At 45.1% G+C, this 15825-nt stretch overlaps 1 protein-coding gene across 1 annotated transcript in view; it reads left to right on the top strand.

Annotated features, from left to right (window-relative positions):
- NSUN2 (NOP2/Sun RNA methyltransferase 2) overlaps positions 1–15825 on the top strand; it is a 503790-nt gene that overhangs the window by 268475 nt on the left and 219490 nt on the right. The window lies entirely within an intron of this gene.

Here is a 15825-nt window from a genome sequence, read left to right as displayed (position 1 = left end):
TTGTTTAAGCAATGTTTGGCTGCTCACACGATGTGAAAAGTATGTTCCAAGAAAAAGATAAAAGTAGGTTGCTATCCAGTATTTTTAGAAATTTTAATATAGCTGGAAGAATTAAGTTGACATGTAGAGCTCTGTGCATTGTAACAACAATTTGTGTTTGGTTTCTTTATGTAGCCCATTTGACCATTGTAAAAGTAGTGAAACCAGTTCCACTGCCCGATTTAAAATTCTATGTGACATTTTCACATATGCTGCCAGGGCAGACTCAAAAGTTTAGGTACATTCCAGAACACCCCTTCTGGTGTACAAAATATAATGCAGTTAAACTTGCATATGTCCCTGCCTTTCAAGTTTGTTGGAGAAATTGAACTAAACAGAAAGGAGTACATATCACTAATAGGTACTTCAGAAATGGATACTGATTGAGTAACCTGATGGGAGCTCTAATTGTAAATACCACTCGAATCTATGGGAAAGCCTGAGAAAGGAAAGGAGGAAATTTGAAGGTTTTGGCAACCAAGGGGCTTGTTCCCGGGTAAATAAGGCATGTGATGTGTTCACCATCGGTGCAATAATTTACATATGGGCCCTTCTGATGAACTGGGATTAGGGTATACATAATATAGTTAGAGTTTCTTAAGTGGTCTTAAAATACAGGGAGAGGATTCCTTGAAATTTGATGGTATCCAGTTTAGTCTGAGAGCCAGTGTGCATTGGAAGCAGTATTGGGATAATCTTGTTTCCAACGCCCCAGCTGGCAACATGCAAAGCTAGAAACCCCTTCCCCCTTCGGCCTCTGCTCGTCCCCTTCTGTTTGCTCTTGCCCCCACACCTTTTTGTTAGGCTCCTCATCCCATTCATTTCTTCACTTTCTGCATATTTTGCAATTTCAAAGGAAATGATTTTGATTCAGCACACTTTCTTTTTTTTCTGCAAAGCTATGCTGCAATTGATGACCACTGTCGCCAATTTTCCTAGCTTTTTACTATTCCACACAATACATATGGTTGCCAATTGACTCTTAACATTCGGTAATAATCCTTCAACAAAATCTGCACTAACAGCCTCCTTCGGACGAACAATAAACCAATACCTTTTAAACACTTCCTTAAGCCTGTCCCAGTAATTAGCTAGTGCCTGATCATTCTTTTGATTACAATTTGAAATCTTAGTCCAATCCATTTTCAGTGGTTTTACTCTGTAGATCTCATTCAGCAATCAACTCCCCATAATTACTGGGAGCCACCCTCAGGTGTTTTCTCCAACAGCCTTTCTTATGCATCAAGTTGGCATTATTAATCGCATTAACTGATTGAAGCATACAGACCTAACTGGCCAGATGTTAAACACTCTCTGTAGTTCTTACTGAAACTCATCTGAATGTTCCCAAATGTCGGGGAAATTATATCCTTATGCTCCTTTTAACCAGGAGGGTTTCAAGTAACGTGGAGCGCTGCTCTACCCAATGCCTATGGTTAGTCCCTCAAAGGGAGAAGGATGGGAGAGGAATGGTGTTGGGACAGAAGCACCCTATATATGTTAAGAGAAGTGTACCCCTGCCCTGAGTGCCCAACTATGTTGAGTTCCTAATGCTGATTCTTTTTTTTTTTCTTCATATGCAAACACCGATCATGTGTGTGCTCCATGACAAAGTCCTGTCTCACAGATTGCGGTCTTGTTAGACCAGGAAGGGCACCCCAAGTGCTACACTCATAGTGGTGGAAGGCTATCGCCTTCACCAGGAGTTAAGCAGCATGAGTGTGGTGGTGGCAGCATACCGTGTAGTGATCCTTGTGTAACTAGAGGGAAATCCTACAGGCTCACTCACATTGTTAAAGGTTCCGCTGCTGTGTGCTTAACTCACCCTTGGCCTAGATCAGGTAGATGTGGAGTGCTGTATAACGCAGAAGTGGTGACTTTAAGTTGGTTGTATGTGTTCCTGGTAAGGGTACAGCACAAAGAGGGTGAAGTACTGTGCAGTACATATGTGCTTTTGCAGCGTGAATCTTTTCTGGATTCACATGCTGTGCATTATTCCGCTATCTAGTGGTTTGGTCCGAAATTCTCTCCCATAAACTTTTGTCTTTCGACTCTTTTTGTTTTTTGTTGTTGGTGGATGTCGATGGACCTCCATTTGGTTTCCTCTGTGACGTCGTCGTTGCTTCCTCCTTAAGATCCCATCTTTGGTCGCTATTTTTTTCTGCGTTGGATCTGGATGCATGCTGAAGGCTCTCCAGCAATTGGAAGATTTTTTTTTCCAGATGTTAGATTTGTGGGTCTCTAGTTGGCAGAGGTAGGTACCTTTGACCAAATAGAGACCCTTACTTCTAGTCAGGGTAAGGGGGTACACTCCTAAAATAACCCCTGCTCACCCTCTTGGTAGCTTGGCACGAGCAGACAGGCTTCTCTGAGGCAGTGTGTAAAGCATTTGTGAACACATACAGTAATACAGTGACAACACTACAGATGGACACACACAGGTTTTTGTATAAAAAATAAGTATTCTTTATATAGACTTATCACAAGACCACAAACGACAAAAATCCACAATACTGTACTTTAAAAATGGTAGAAATAGCTTAGTTCTCTTTAGATGGTAAATGCAACACTTTAAGTTCAATGTACCTTTGGATGCGTAACGCTATACAACAAAAGTGTTGCAGGGAAAGTGATGTGTCGGTTCCTTACACGCAAGAACGGTGATGCGTCGGTTCCCTACTGCTGCGTAGGGGACGATGATGCAGTGGTTCTTCTCGGGGTGAGGAGGTAATGCGTCTGTTTCTTACTGTGCTTCCGTGTTGATGCAATGAAGATCCGGTGCAATGAAACAAAATGGCGTCGTCTTCTTGATGCAACACGATGCGTGCACGCCCGACGGCCGTGCGGCGACTCAATGATTCTTCTGAGCCATGATCGGCCCTGCGACACGCTTCTCCGGTGATGCGACGACATCTGATGCGACGGCGACACTCTTCTCCGGTGATGTGAGGCGCTTCGGCAATGTGATGCGACCGCTGCAGCGGCGACACCCTTCTTCAGTGATGCGACGGCTGCGGCGACGACATCATTAACTTACTTTTGTTTGCTTTATGGTGATTAGCGTAAAGTTGTTTTCCTTTTATTTCTCCTTTATCTTTAAAAAAAAAAAAAATGTAACATATTTATTTGTTTTATTAAGAAGGGAGATGTGTGGCATCCCAAGCATCTGTGATGGTTGCTTAGTGCTTTAGAATGTTATGACTTGAAGGTATTGTTCCAGGCATTGAGAGCCTGGCTGAGCGTCCTGCAACAGCTTGTTGTATTTGTTCCTTGTTGGTGAGATCTTTTCCTCAAGAATAAACATTTTCTACAATCTCTGATGTGGATCCATTCTTATACAAACGTTTAAGCTTTAGTTAATTGTATGGCTACAAGGCATACATTTATGACAAATGAACGTGTTCTTTGCCAAATGTATACACATATTAAAGTAGAGCCAGGCAAATCCCCTAAACTGCAGCTTCTAAACACTTTAATTTACAGCATGCTAAAACACGTTGTTTTTTTTGTGCTAAGTTAGTGCCTGCCTTAGCGTCCTGTAGTGGTGGACTTGTGTAGCATCGCTTTACACGTCCTTTTTTAAAATATTATTACTGATTACATTTTTTTTCTAACAAGATTTTTAGTTCAACGTTTGATGTTTATAAAATGTACTAGGTTACAGCCCCTGCTGATCGTATGCCTTCTAGACAGAAACACACGTCTTTATTAGCAGCTGCTTACAGTATTTCCGTGTTCTTCGAGATTACATTTTATTGTACTGTGGTGTTGTTTTATAGCCTAGCGTGTGAAGTTGCTAAAGTACAAAGGTTTCAGCCTTTGATAATTATATTCCTTCCAGGCACAGGTATTTTTTTAGCTGGCGTGATTTTTATACAGTTCAAAGGTTACAACCCCTGCTGATCCTGTGCTTTTCAAGCATAAACATACAGTAGTTCAATAGCAGCTGATTAGTGTTGGTCAATGTTTTTTAAGGTTACATTTTAGCGTACTGAGTTGTTGTTTTTTAAGCCAAACAACTCATGTTAATAAAGTACAAAAGGTTTCAGACTTTGATCATTGTGTGCTTCCTAGGTACATACATATATAGTTTTGAACTAAATTCCTAATTATTTTTCTACTGTGTAACTTTTGAGCCAAGCACAAAATGTAAGAAAAAGTACAAAACCTTTCGGCTTCTGCCCATTGTGTGCTTCCCAGGCATACAAAAACACGTTTTTTACTAATTTGTTACTGCATAGCCTGCCAATCATATGCCTCTAAGGTCCATACATACATATTTTGTAGGTGCTGCTTCATTTAGGTCCGTGCTGCATAAATACATATAGTTTTTCAGCATGTAACTACATTTATAAATAAGTCTTGTTATTATTCGAATCCTTCCAAGTATAGCTTTTTGTGCTATTTTAAATTTTACCCCATCCAACAGTTTAAAAACACAACCCTAACACCCCCCCCCCCCCCCCCCTCCTTTTTTTACAGTATTATACTCAGCCCGGTCTTGGTGGAAGCAGCCAGAATCAGTAAAACTGTCGGCTAACCATAAAAAAATGCATCTTTCTTTTATTTTCGCCATTACTCTAAATATCCTGATTGTAGGCTGCACACTTATACCACAACTTTGTTACTCAAGGGAAAGGCCAAGGAGGAAACAAACACGTACGCTCTGTTCTCGTAGCAAAAACGCCAAACAATTAACGTGCAAATTGTCTAAATACTTTAACAGTCTGCATCATGTGGTGCGCTCAGCAGAGACGCCAAGCAGCTAATAAACAGTTATTTAAAACACCTATATAGACATGCAATGGCCACTGCCTCACCGATTTAGCACAGCAGTGTACACAGTTTATGCTGTTTAATTTTTAATAGGGAGACATAATATTACAAACAAATCAAACACCGTGGATGAGAAATTTGGAGGCAAAAAAGGGGGAAAAAGCATACCACACAGCAGCGTTACAATGCAAAAGCATATACACTTGTGCTCTCTTTGTCAGCTATGGTGCTTTCAGTCCAAAAAAACCTTTAGGGAATAATTCCCCTAACTTTCACAAAGGTTAGGTTTTTTAAAGTGTCTGCTGTTTGCTAACTTCCAGCAAAAGCTGTAGTGTCTTCTGAGCGTCTAGTGAGTAAAGATAAAAGCCAAAACAACCTGAAGTAGTTCGTTTAGGATATACCTTATACACCGGCAACTGATTAATAGTAAACAAGCAACTGCATAGCTCCCTAGACAATATTAGTACACATAGGTACATCTTATTAACTTTAATGATTAACACATTTGCTCTTATGTACTAGGTATGGCACCTATGTTTGCATTATTGCTATAAATTGCACTTTTTTTATTACTGTGCTGTGTTAATAGGAAGCGTGATGTTATGGAAATACAAAATGTCTCATACACAGCTAATTGTATATCTCTATAGTAGAAACGCTTACATTTTTTAGTTACTGCTTACTTTGGGTCTACATTATCCAACTAAATATAGTTTTGTAGCATGTGCCTAGAATTCTGTAGCAGTGTTGGTCTGATTAGTATCCCTGTAAGTACAACATCCGCTACTTTTTATTTCTGGCCTATTGAACAGTTTTAACACCAGTACTGCTTACTCTCTCCCGCCCCCCCACCCCTGTTAAATTATTTTACTCAGCCCCGTCCTAACACAAACAGCCGGAATCAGTAGCAGCCTTAAGGAACCATAATAAATGCATCTTCCTTCCATTTACACCATTACTCCAAATATCCTGCTTATTGGCTGCACACGCCTCCACTATCGCTCTGTATACTTAAAATAAAGGCTAGAGATACAAGGAAAAGATAATATTACAAACTAATAAAAAAAACACTGACAATAATTTTAAAGGCACAATATGGGCTCAAGCATTTGCGGTGAGGCATACTACACAGCAGCGTCACTAAGCACAAGCATATCTACGTGTTCGAGGCATGTGGGCTGCTGAATTCATATCTGTGCATAGAACGCCGCCTAGTGTTGGGTCCGGATGATTGCACATTGTTGTCCTGGAAGATTCTTCGAAGTATCCCGAGATAGGTGGCTCCTCCCCTGGACTACAGTGCGCATGGGCATCCTCTCCATCCTCAGATTGTTTTTTTCCGCCATTGGGTTCGGATGTGCTTATCTTAGCTCAAGTTAGGAAAACTGTATTTAGATTTCGTCGGTATCGTTTGCGTTCGGTATCGATAACTTATTCTTTCACCTCATCGGATCGAGTTCGGACCGAACTTCAAACAACGTTCGAGGATGGAATCGAGGACCCCCTTCAAGAGATGTCCTATATGTCATGCCAAATATCCCCACATCGATGTCCACCCGGTGTGTAACAAATGTCTATCACCGGATCATGATGAAACCAAGTGTATGGCCTGCGCCCGATTCCGGTCCAAGAAGACACTTCGGAATCGACGTGCAGCTCGTTTGGAGGCCAACAAATCGGTGCCTACCGCGGTAAACATATTCGGTACCGAGGATGAAGATGTCGAGAGCGTTGAGGAAGTAGAATCTGATTCTGCTTCGGAACCAGACTCCCAATATGAAGATGAAGACGAGGAGATCTTCCAGGACAAAGAAGTCGTCGACGAGGTAGGAGACGACGATGAGGCCCTTGGGGCCGAGGAAGATAGCTCAAGCGAGGAGCTAGGCCAATCTGTCGATACGGAGGCCCAGGGACATAATCTCCATACGGCTCAGGTCGAGGGTTCGCCTGCGGGCCTCACCCAAGATCAGTCAGATTGTTCTACAGCCCTGCCTAAGGGCCCGGCTTCGAACATTTCCAATGAGCCGAAAATATCTAAAACCACTGGAGTCGATCCCTCAAAATCGAAACCGAAAGCTGCACAGATGAAATCGAAACTGAAAGTGCAACTCGTCCTCGTCGGATCGAAGGCTTCGAAACCTTCAAATCCGCTTACACAAAAGGACGTCGGAACCGAACAACCTAAAGGCACCGTCGGTACCGAGAAAACAAAAAGGGATTTCGGCGCCGAGAAACACAAGAAGGCCAGCGGTCCTCCGAAGCCGCAGATGCCTTTAGCACCCAAGGTTGGGGCGCCGAAACCTACAGTCAAGATGATCGATCCGCATACATCGACTCCGAAGGGTGCCGAGTCTGCGAAGATCTCCAATCAACAAAGCGTCGAGCCGAAAATTCGGATCGAAGCCCCTGCGTCCAGGCCTGTCCCCAAAGAGCCTGTCAGATCGAGTGCACCATTGCCATTCATGGTGAAGCAGGTGTCTGAGTCCCTAACGCGCATCAGGGAACGAGACACACCCGACCCGAAAAAAGGCCCCGAGCCAAAGAAAGTCGCAAAGGCTCCGTCGACGCCGATCACTTTTGGATTGCCACCGTCGGGGACACCTAAAATGTTCGAACTCAGGAAGAGCATCGAGCGCCCAAAACCTGCGTCCACTGACAAACCACATGTCGAAGACTCACAGGAGCGGTTCATCGACGTGGATACTGGTAAACTGGTGTTTCGAAAGCGAAAAATTGTCCCGGTGAACGCTTTGGAGTCATATAAAATTCCACTCAAAAAGAAGATGGCGTCAGGTTCCACACCACTGCTTGTGGAATCTTACCAAACATATACCCACCAAACACTTGACTTTTCTCCCACACCCTCGGAGATGGATGCAGGAGAAGGCTATTATGAGGATACCACTTATCCTCTAGATCACGACCCTGATGAACCACAGGACCAAGATCAACCATGGGGAGACCCTAATGACCCGGGTGACATACACAATGCTCCTGACACTCCTGTTTACACTATAAAACCATCACCCGCTGAGGATACTGCTGCTTTTAACGCCCTCATTGAACGGGCAGCTGCCAATCACGGGGTTGAACTTCATTCAGACTCTGTTGAAGAGGATTTCTTGGTGGATACGTTCTCCACATCAGAGAAAACGGTTAAGACTCTACCAATGCTAAAGGGAGTTCTTAAACATGCTAAGGACATCTTTAAGGAGCCAACAAGAACACGAGTGTTGAACCCCAGAATAGAGAAAATGTACAGACCAGCCCCATGAGACCCTATGTACATTAAGGGTCAATTGCCATTAGACTCAATGGTTGTTTCAAACGCTCGCAAAAGAGCAAACTCGCAGACTACTGGTGATGCTCCTCCTCCAGACAAGGAGTCCAAAGTGTTTGAAAACTCGGGGAAAAGGGTGGCAGCTCAGGCATCAAACATCTGGCACATTGCCAACACACAGGCACTCCTAGCCAGATACAACAGGTCCCACTACGATACCCTAGAACCACTGATAGAACACCTACCAGATGAGTACAAGGAGGGGGCCGAACTCCTCATTAGAGAGGGGCAACTCATTACAAATGCGTCCATCAAATGCGCACTAGATGCAGCGGACACGGCAGCAAGGGCCATCAACACTAGTGTGATGTTGAGAAGACATGCATGGTTGAGAATATCAGGGTTCAAACCTGACATTCAAACAAATATCTTGCATCAACCGGTCAACCCAGACTTTTTATTTGGCCCTGAAGTCGACGCCACACTCCAAGATTAAAAAAGACACTGAAACTGCAAAATCTATGGGGGCTCTCCAATCACAGCAGTTTCTGAGTGGCTCCTTTCGTCGCCCCAGAAGTTCAGGAGCAGCTAGAGGTCAGGGGTCCCAGCAGCAGTACAATAAAGGAGGTTCTCAAAGTACCTATAATAAAAACAATAGGGGTGGATACCGTGGATCCAGCACCAAGGGCAGAGGCAAGGGAAACAACAATACCAGGTCCTCCGCCAATAACAAACAGTGACGTCTTGTCACTGCCCCACGACCATATAACACCGGTCGGGGGGAGATTACAACAGTTCCTGCCAGTCTGGAGATCCATCACCACAGACAGGTGGGTCTTAGACATTGTCCAGTACGGTTATTGTCTAGAATTAACATCCATTCCACCCAACATACCACCAAGACACCGTCCTATGTCCGCAGAGCACTTGACATTGTTGCAGCAGGAAGTACTAAGTATGCTGCAAAAAGGGCCCATAGAGCCCGTACCTGTAAAACAGCACGGGTTAGGGGTGTACTCCCTGTACTTCTTAATCCCAAAAAAGGACGGCTCTCTCAGACCTATACTGGACCTAAGACCTCTCAACCTATACATTCTGTCTGAGCATTTTCATATGCTCACCCTCCAACAGGTTCTGCCGTTACTCAGTCAGGGAGACTTCCTAGCAACACTAGATTTGAAAGATGTGTATTTCCACATTCCCATACACCCATCACACAGAAAATATCTAAGGTTCACTATTCAGGATCAACATTATCAGTTCAAAGTCCTCCCTTTCGGAGTAACAACGGCGCCCAGGGTCTTTACCAAGTGCCTGGCGACAGTGGCTGCTCACTTACGGAGACAACGTGTTCACGTCTTCCCTTACCTAGACGACTGGCTTGTTCAGGCAAAGTCTGCTCGGCAATGTGCCAGCCACATGTCCCACACCATTCACCTTCTTCACAGTCTGGGATTCTCACTGAATTATCTAAAATTACACCTTCAACCCGCCCACGTACGGCAGTACCTGGGCGCAACCATAGACACTCTGGCAGCCAAAGCTCAGCCAACTTTGATGAGGATCAACAGCATACAACTGCTGATAACAAAGTTCAGACCTCAACACTCCCTTCCAGCGAGAGTGTTCATGCAGTTAATAGGCATGATGGCCTCCTGCATCTTCATAGTCCCGCACGCAAGACTACATATGCGCCCGCTTCAGGAGTGCTTGGCACGTCAATGGAATGTGGCTCAAGGACAGTTAAAAGACCTAGTGTTGGTGAGCGGTCGGGCATACAACTCTCTGCATTGGTGGAATCCACAAAACCTTTGCAAGGGCCGACCGTTCCAAGATCCTGTTCCACAAATAGTACTGACAGCGGACGCGTCTCTCCAGGGATGGGGAGCTCATGTACTCCATTACACAGTGCAAGGACTATGGACAACACAGTAGAAGAAGTTGCACATCAACCTTCTGGAAATGATGGCAATCTTCCTAGCAATGAAGGCGTTCAAAGTACACTTATGCAACAAAGTCGTGTTGATCCGGACGGACAACATGACTGCCATGTACTACATACAGAAGCAGGGAGGAACACACTCTCCACAGTTGTCTCATCTGGCTCAGAGCATGTGGAAGTGGGCCATTCAGAGGAACATCTTCCTCCTGGCGGAACACCTCCCGGGCAAGGACAACCAGATGGCGGATCTGCTCAGCAGACACAGCCACCAGATGCACGAGTGGGAGTTACATCCATCAGTACTCCAACCGTACTTCCAGCAGTGGGGTCATCCAGCGATAGACCTATTCGCCACAAGGGAAAACGCAAAATGCCAAAGCTTTGCCGCCAGGTTCCCGCATCCACAGTCGCAGGGCAATGCGATATGGATGAACTGGTCAGGCAGATTTGCGTACGCTTTTTCCCCAGCGCCATTGATGCCGCTAGTGGCACGCAAACTGAGACAACACTCGATGACACTCATCCTGGTTGCTCCAACGTGGGCACGCCAGCCATGGTACACCACGTTTCTAGAACTTTCCGTGGTGCCGCATCAAACACTGCGGCTAACACCCAGACTTTTAACGCAGAACCATGGCGAAATTCAGTACCCAGATCCGCAACAGCTGAACCTGGCGATCTGGCTCCTGAAGTCTTAGAGTTTGGATACCTGAACCTGCCTCCGGAATGTAGGAATATCATCAAGGAGGCCAGGAGACCCACGACCAGAGCTTGCTATGCGGCTAAATGGAAAAGATTTGTCATTTACTGTAAAAACAATGACATTAATCCGCTGGATGCATCCATTCAGAACATCATCTGTTACCTGTTACACTTATACCGATGCAATCTGGCATACAGCTCCATACGTATACATCTAACCGTAATAGCAGCCTATCTTCAGAACAGGCAGCACCTCTCGTTATTCAGAGTGCCTGCCATCAAAGCCTTCTTAGAGGGACTCAAAAGAGTGATTCCTCCAAGGCACCCACCGGCACCACTGTGGAACCTAAATGTGGTCCTCACCAGATTGATGGGTCCACCTTTTGAACCTCTACATTCATGTGAGATTCAATTCCTCACCTGGAAAGTAGCTTTCTTAGTGGCAATCACTTCGTTGAGAAGGGTTAGTGAACTCCAGGCACTAACCATTCAAGAGCCATTCATACAGGTTCACGCAAACAGAGTTGTACTACGTACCAACCCCACATTCATGCCTAAAGTGATATCGCAGTTCCACATGAATCAAACTATTGAACTGCCTGTTTTCTTTCCAAATCCGGCAAATGTCGCAGAAAGAATGCTCCATACACTAGATGTAAAGAGGGCCCTCATGTACTATATAGACAGGACAAAGGATTTTAGGAAAACAAAACAACTATTCGTTGCCTTTTCTCCACAACACAAGGGCAACGCCATTTCCAAAGCAGGGATAGCCAGATGGATAGTTAAATGTATTCAAATTTGCTACCAAAAAGCTAAACGTACATTAACTATTCCTCCAAAAGCCCACTCAACACGAAAGTTAGGGGCGTCCATGGCTTTCCTGGGGAACATTCCTTTAGAAGCAATATGTAGGGCAGCTACATGGTCCACTATACATACATTTACAAAACACTTCTGTGTAGATGTACACTCAAAACAGCAGGCAGCTGTAGGACAAGCTGTTCTCAAGACTCTTTTTCAGACTGCTGCAGCTGGCACGGGCAGCCGCCGCTAATAGAGGGACTGCTATATAATCTATGCACAGATATGAATTCAGCAGCCCACATGCCTCGAACCGAATATGCTACTTACCAGTATGCATCTGTTCTTGGCATGTAGGGCTGCTGACATTCATATCGCCCACCCTCCTCCCCGGCGCCTGTAGCGGCTGCAGCACTCAGAATTACTGTATTGCATGGTCATCACTTACTGTATCTACTCCATCACTGCCACAATGGCGAAAAACAATCGGAGGATGGAGAGGATGCCCATGTGCACTGTAGTCTAGGGGAGGAGCCACCTATCTCGTGATACTTCGAAGTCTCTTCCAGGACAACAATGTGCAATCATCCGGACCCAACACTAGGCGGCGATCTATGCACAGATATGAATGTCAGCAGCCCTACATGCCAAGAACAGATGCATACTGGTAAGTAGCATATTCGATACTCTTTTTATAAGCTGTGGTGCTTTGGGTCAAAAATAAACTTTAAGGAATCATTTTGATAGCTTTTATTAAGTAAAGGTATTTTAAAGTGTCTGCTGTTTAGTAACCTCAAACAAAAGCTGTAGTGTTGTGTAACAAGCATTGGCATAGTCAAGAGGTCTCGCCTTTGGGAGCTTATACGTGTTTAGCCATGCAACGGTTGATATTGTTGCACCAAGGATATTGTGCTGCTGAACTAAATACTTATAAGGTCCCAAAAGCAAGACCTATTGGCTATGCCAATGCTTGTTGTTAGTTATATTGTTGAGGCACGGCTTAGTTATCTTGGGATATTTGGTCACTAACTTTAGTGTAGTTGAGATTAAAGTTTCCTGGTCACAATGAAGAAGTTACTGCAAAACATGGGTAGTGTAAATGCTGTAGGAAGCTGTCTCTTTATATAGTGGACCAAAAAGTGGTACACTTTGTAGAGAGTCCATGCAAACCCTAAATAAAATACAGAGGCACAAATGACACCCCAAATGCTCTGTTGTGGTAGTGTGTGCGAGCAGTTAGGCATATCAGAGGGTAGCGCTAAGCCTTTATTGCACTCAAAGGCAGTGAGACACACTCAATAAAGAAATCCAACACCACTTTATAAAAGTAACACATACTTTTAAATTAATTGAACCACCAAGATCATTAGAATCAGGTAAGTACTTTTCGAGTTATGATTTTTTACAGTTTTAGAAATAGACAATGCATTTTCTGTATCGGTAATGTTATCCTATGGATTAAAAACAATTATTGCATTCAGGCGGCATACAGGACTGTTTTTCAGGACTTAAGGTGAGTATGGTGCCAGGGCCATGGCCACACCAACAGGTCACATTGGGAAGCTCTGGGGCGACCAGTTGCAGTGGTAGGTCACCATGTTGGGTGTCCCATTCACTTTAATGAGAAATGGTTTCGTTTGCAAAGAGGCTGCAAGCTGGAACTGGGGATCAGTCTGGAGGGACCCACAGGGGGTCTCGACCCTTGAGATGCTTAGGCACGTAGGGACCCTGTTGGCCACTTCTCCACGGGGTGAGGGGCTCGGGTGCAGTGGTGTTTTGGTGTCTGATTCCGGTCCAGGAGTCTCTCTCGGTTGGAGGGCGCCTGCAGAAAGAGGCTTCAGGCGCGACTGGAAGTCCAGTCTGGGCAAACTCCAGCGTGGGCTTAGTTCTTGTGGAGCCTGAAGACCCTGTTGGCACAGTCACCTCCCTTGGACTCTGGCTCTGTAGCGCGGGTGCATAGGTACTTTGAGGCGTGGGTGGTGGCGGTCACAGACTCACTTCTTGGTCTTTGTTTTGCAGAAGACAGACAAACAGGACAGCTGGGCCACTCACGAAGTTGGTCTCACTGTCTCTAAGGTCTCTCAAAGTGCAGGTAAGTCGTCCTTGGCGTTTGTGTCAGACTGGGCACAACAAGCCTTGGCTGCTGCAAGGGTTCCAGTACCCCGGGTATTGGTCCTGTGGTGCTCTGGTTGGTGTTGGTGTCCTCTCACTTGGTGGGAGGACAGATCTGACCTTCAGGAGCACAGGGTCCTCTTCCTGGGAAGATGCTGCATCGGTCTGACCAGCGAGCGACAACTCGGTTGACAGCACTTTGCGTCTTTGGTACTTGTGGCTGCAGGGGAGGGGCCTCAGGTCTAAAGGAGTTTCTTCAGGCAATTGGCGAAGCACTGGCAGCCCTCTTGGAGACTGCACAGCTGCAGAACGAGTCTGCTTCCACTATTGTTGGAGGCAGCATTCAGGCTGGCAGGATTGGTGCCAAATCAGTTGTTACTCCTCGGTTCTCGTGACAGGACGCTTCGTTGTCCAATTCTTCTCTTGACCCGTCAAAATCTGAACATCTGGTATCAGGGGGTCTTCTAAATGCTCAATTATGGGCATTAAAGGGAGTGAGAGTATCCAATGGGCTACTTACCCCTGGGGTCACTGCACCCTCTAGATGACCATTTCCTTTAAGGAGTCTGTATCACCCTATCCCAGAATTCAATTCCACCACACAAAAGATGGTGGAATCCTAAGTTTGGGTTCACTTCAGGATTGTCACCCTAGAAGTGTGTCCAGCCTGGCAGGGCACCACGCCTCCTGCATAGCTAATTTTTTGGCCTGTCCTGGTGCCAGATAGCCCAGGGCAGGGGGGTTGGAATCCTCTCCAGTGAGGGAAGCCAGATTTGCATACCAAAAGTGGTGGGTTTTTGAAGCCCCCTGCCTTAGAATGCTAATTGTACCAGCCTTCCTGGAGGAGGAAGTGATAATACCTCTCTCCATAGCAGGCAATTGTTCCAGACCTTCTGACAGTGAAGGCTCTCTTGGTCAGAAAGTAGTCTGTGGCGGCAGGCTGGACTGAACCAGTCAACTAGCGGTTTCAGGGGGTACCTCTAAAGTACCCTCTGGGTAAATCTATTACTAAATCCATCACTGGAATCAGTGTGAGTTTATTAATATGAGGTTTGATACCAAACACCCTATGTTTCAGTGAAGCCATTATGTAGCTCGGAAACTCGTTTTAACCAGTCCCAAGTACATACCTTAGGATGGCTTCCCTGCTCAATTGCAATATCTAGCAGCAGAACTAGAAATCGCAGGGGCATATCTGCTCATGCAGATATGCCCTCACATAAAATATAATGCACCCTGCCTTCGGGCTCAAGGTCTGCTGTAGGGGTGACTTACATATGTTAGATGCAGTGAATTTGGCATGACACAAGTGTCATGTCTTGTTTTCACTTATGGTTTGCACCATGTCACGTAGCCTGCCTGGCAGTCTGTCTTTAGTTTTGTAAGTGGGTCCCTTAGGGTTGCACAATACATGCTGCAGCCCTTAGGGACCCTCTTTAGTAACCCTGCCCTAGTTACCTGGAATACCATTTACTAGGCCCTTACAGGGGTGCTAAATTCCTAAGCCAGCTGTAGCACAATTAGACTCTTCTGTGGCATTATAAGTGTACAAAAAATCTTTCCTTTTTGTGTTGCCTCTCCGTACATGGTTTTCTTGTGCCACAATTAGACATTACATTGATTTAGGGGAGGAGCCCTGGTACTGAGGTCTGGTTAGCAGCCCTCAGTGCACTGTCTGATTCGAAAATCGGCATCCAGCAGCAAAAAAGGGGAAAAAACTGTGTGTGGGGGGGGGGGGGGGGGTTGGTTAACTGCAACATAGCCCAGTTTCCTACAAATGCACTATATTGTTTTGGCATCAACTATGGTTTCATATGGTTGTTGGTTTCTTCTGTGTAAATGTTCTGTGGCCCTTGGTCTGAACACACTCCTCTGCTCTCACGAATAGTTGAAACAAATGTGTTCCAAGGTTTTCCCCAGTAAGTTATTTTATGAACTGGCCTAGAAACGGCTTTAGCGGTCTTACCACACTCAAATATTTAGAAAAAAAAAATCATAATAAAAAAAATGCAAATACATTTGTAGAGGGGCTTTGGGTCACCCCTCTTCATCCCTCTGTTTTTTTTTCAGCTGTCATTTGGGTCTTGTTCGTGCCATACAAACTTTTAATTTAAATTACATTTACATTTTACTTCCTCCCATCTAACCATACAGCTGACTGGGTCCATTC

Source organism: Triturus cristatus, chromosome 5_1 (genome assembly GCF_964204655.1).
Source record: "Triturus cristatus chromosome 5_1, aTriCri1.1, whole genome shotgun sequence".
In the NCBI taxonomy this organism is placed as follows: Eukaryota; Metazoa; Chordata; class Amphibia; order Caudata; family Salamandridae; genus Triturus; species Triturus cristatus.
The sequence above is the reverse complement of the archived record's forward strand: the minus strand, read 5'-3'. Positions and strand labels throughout refer to the sequence as shown.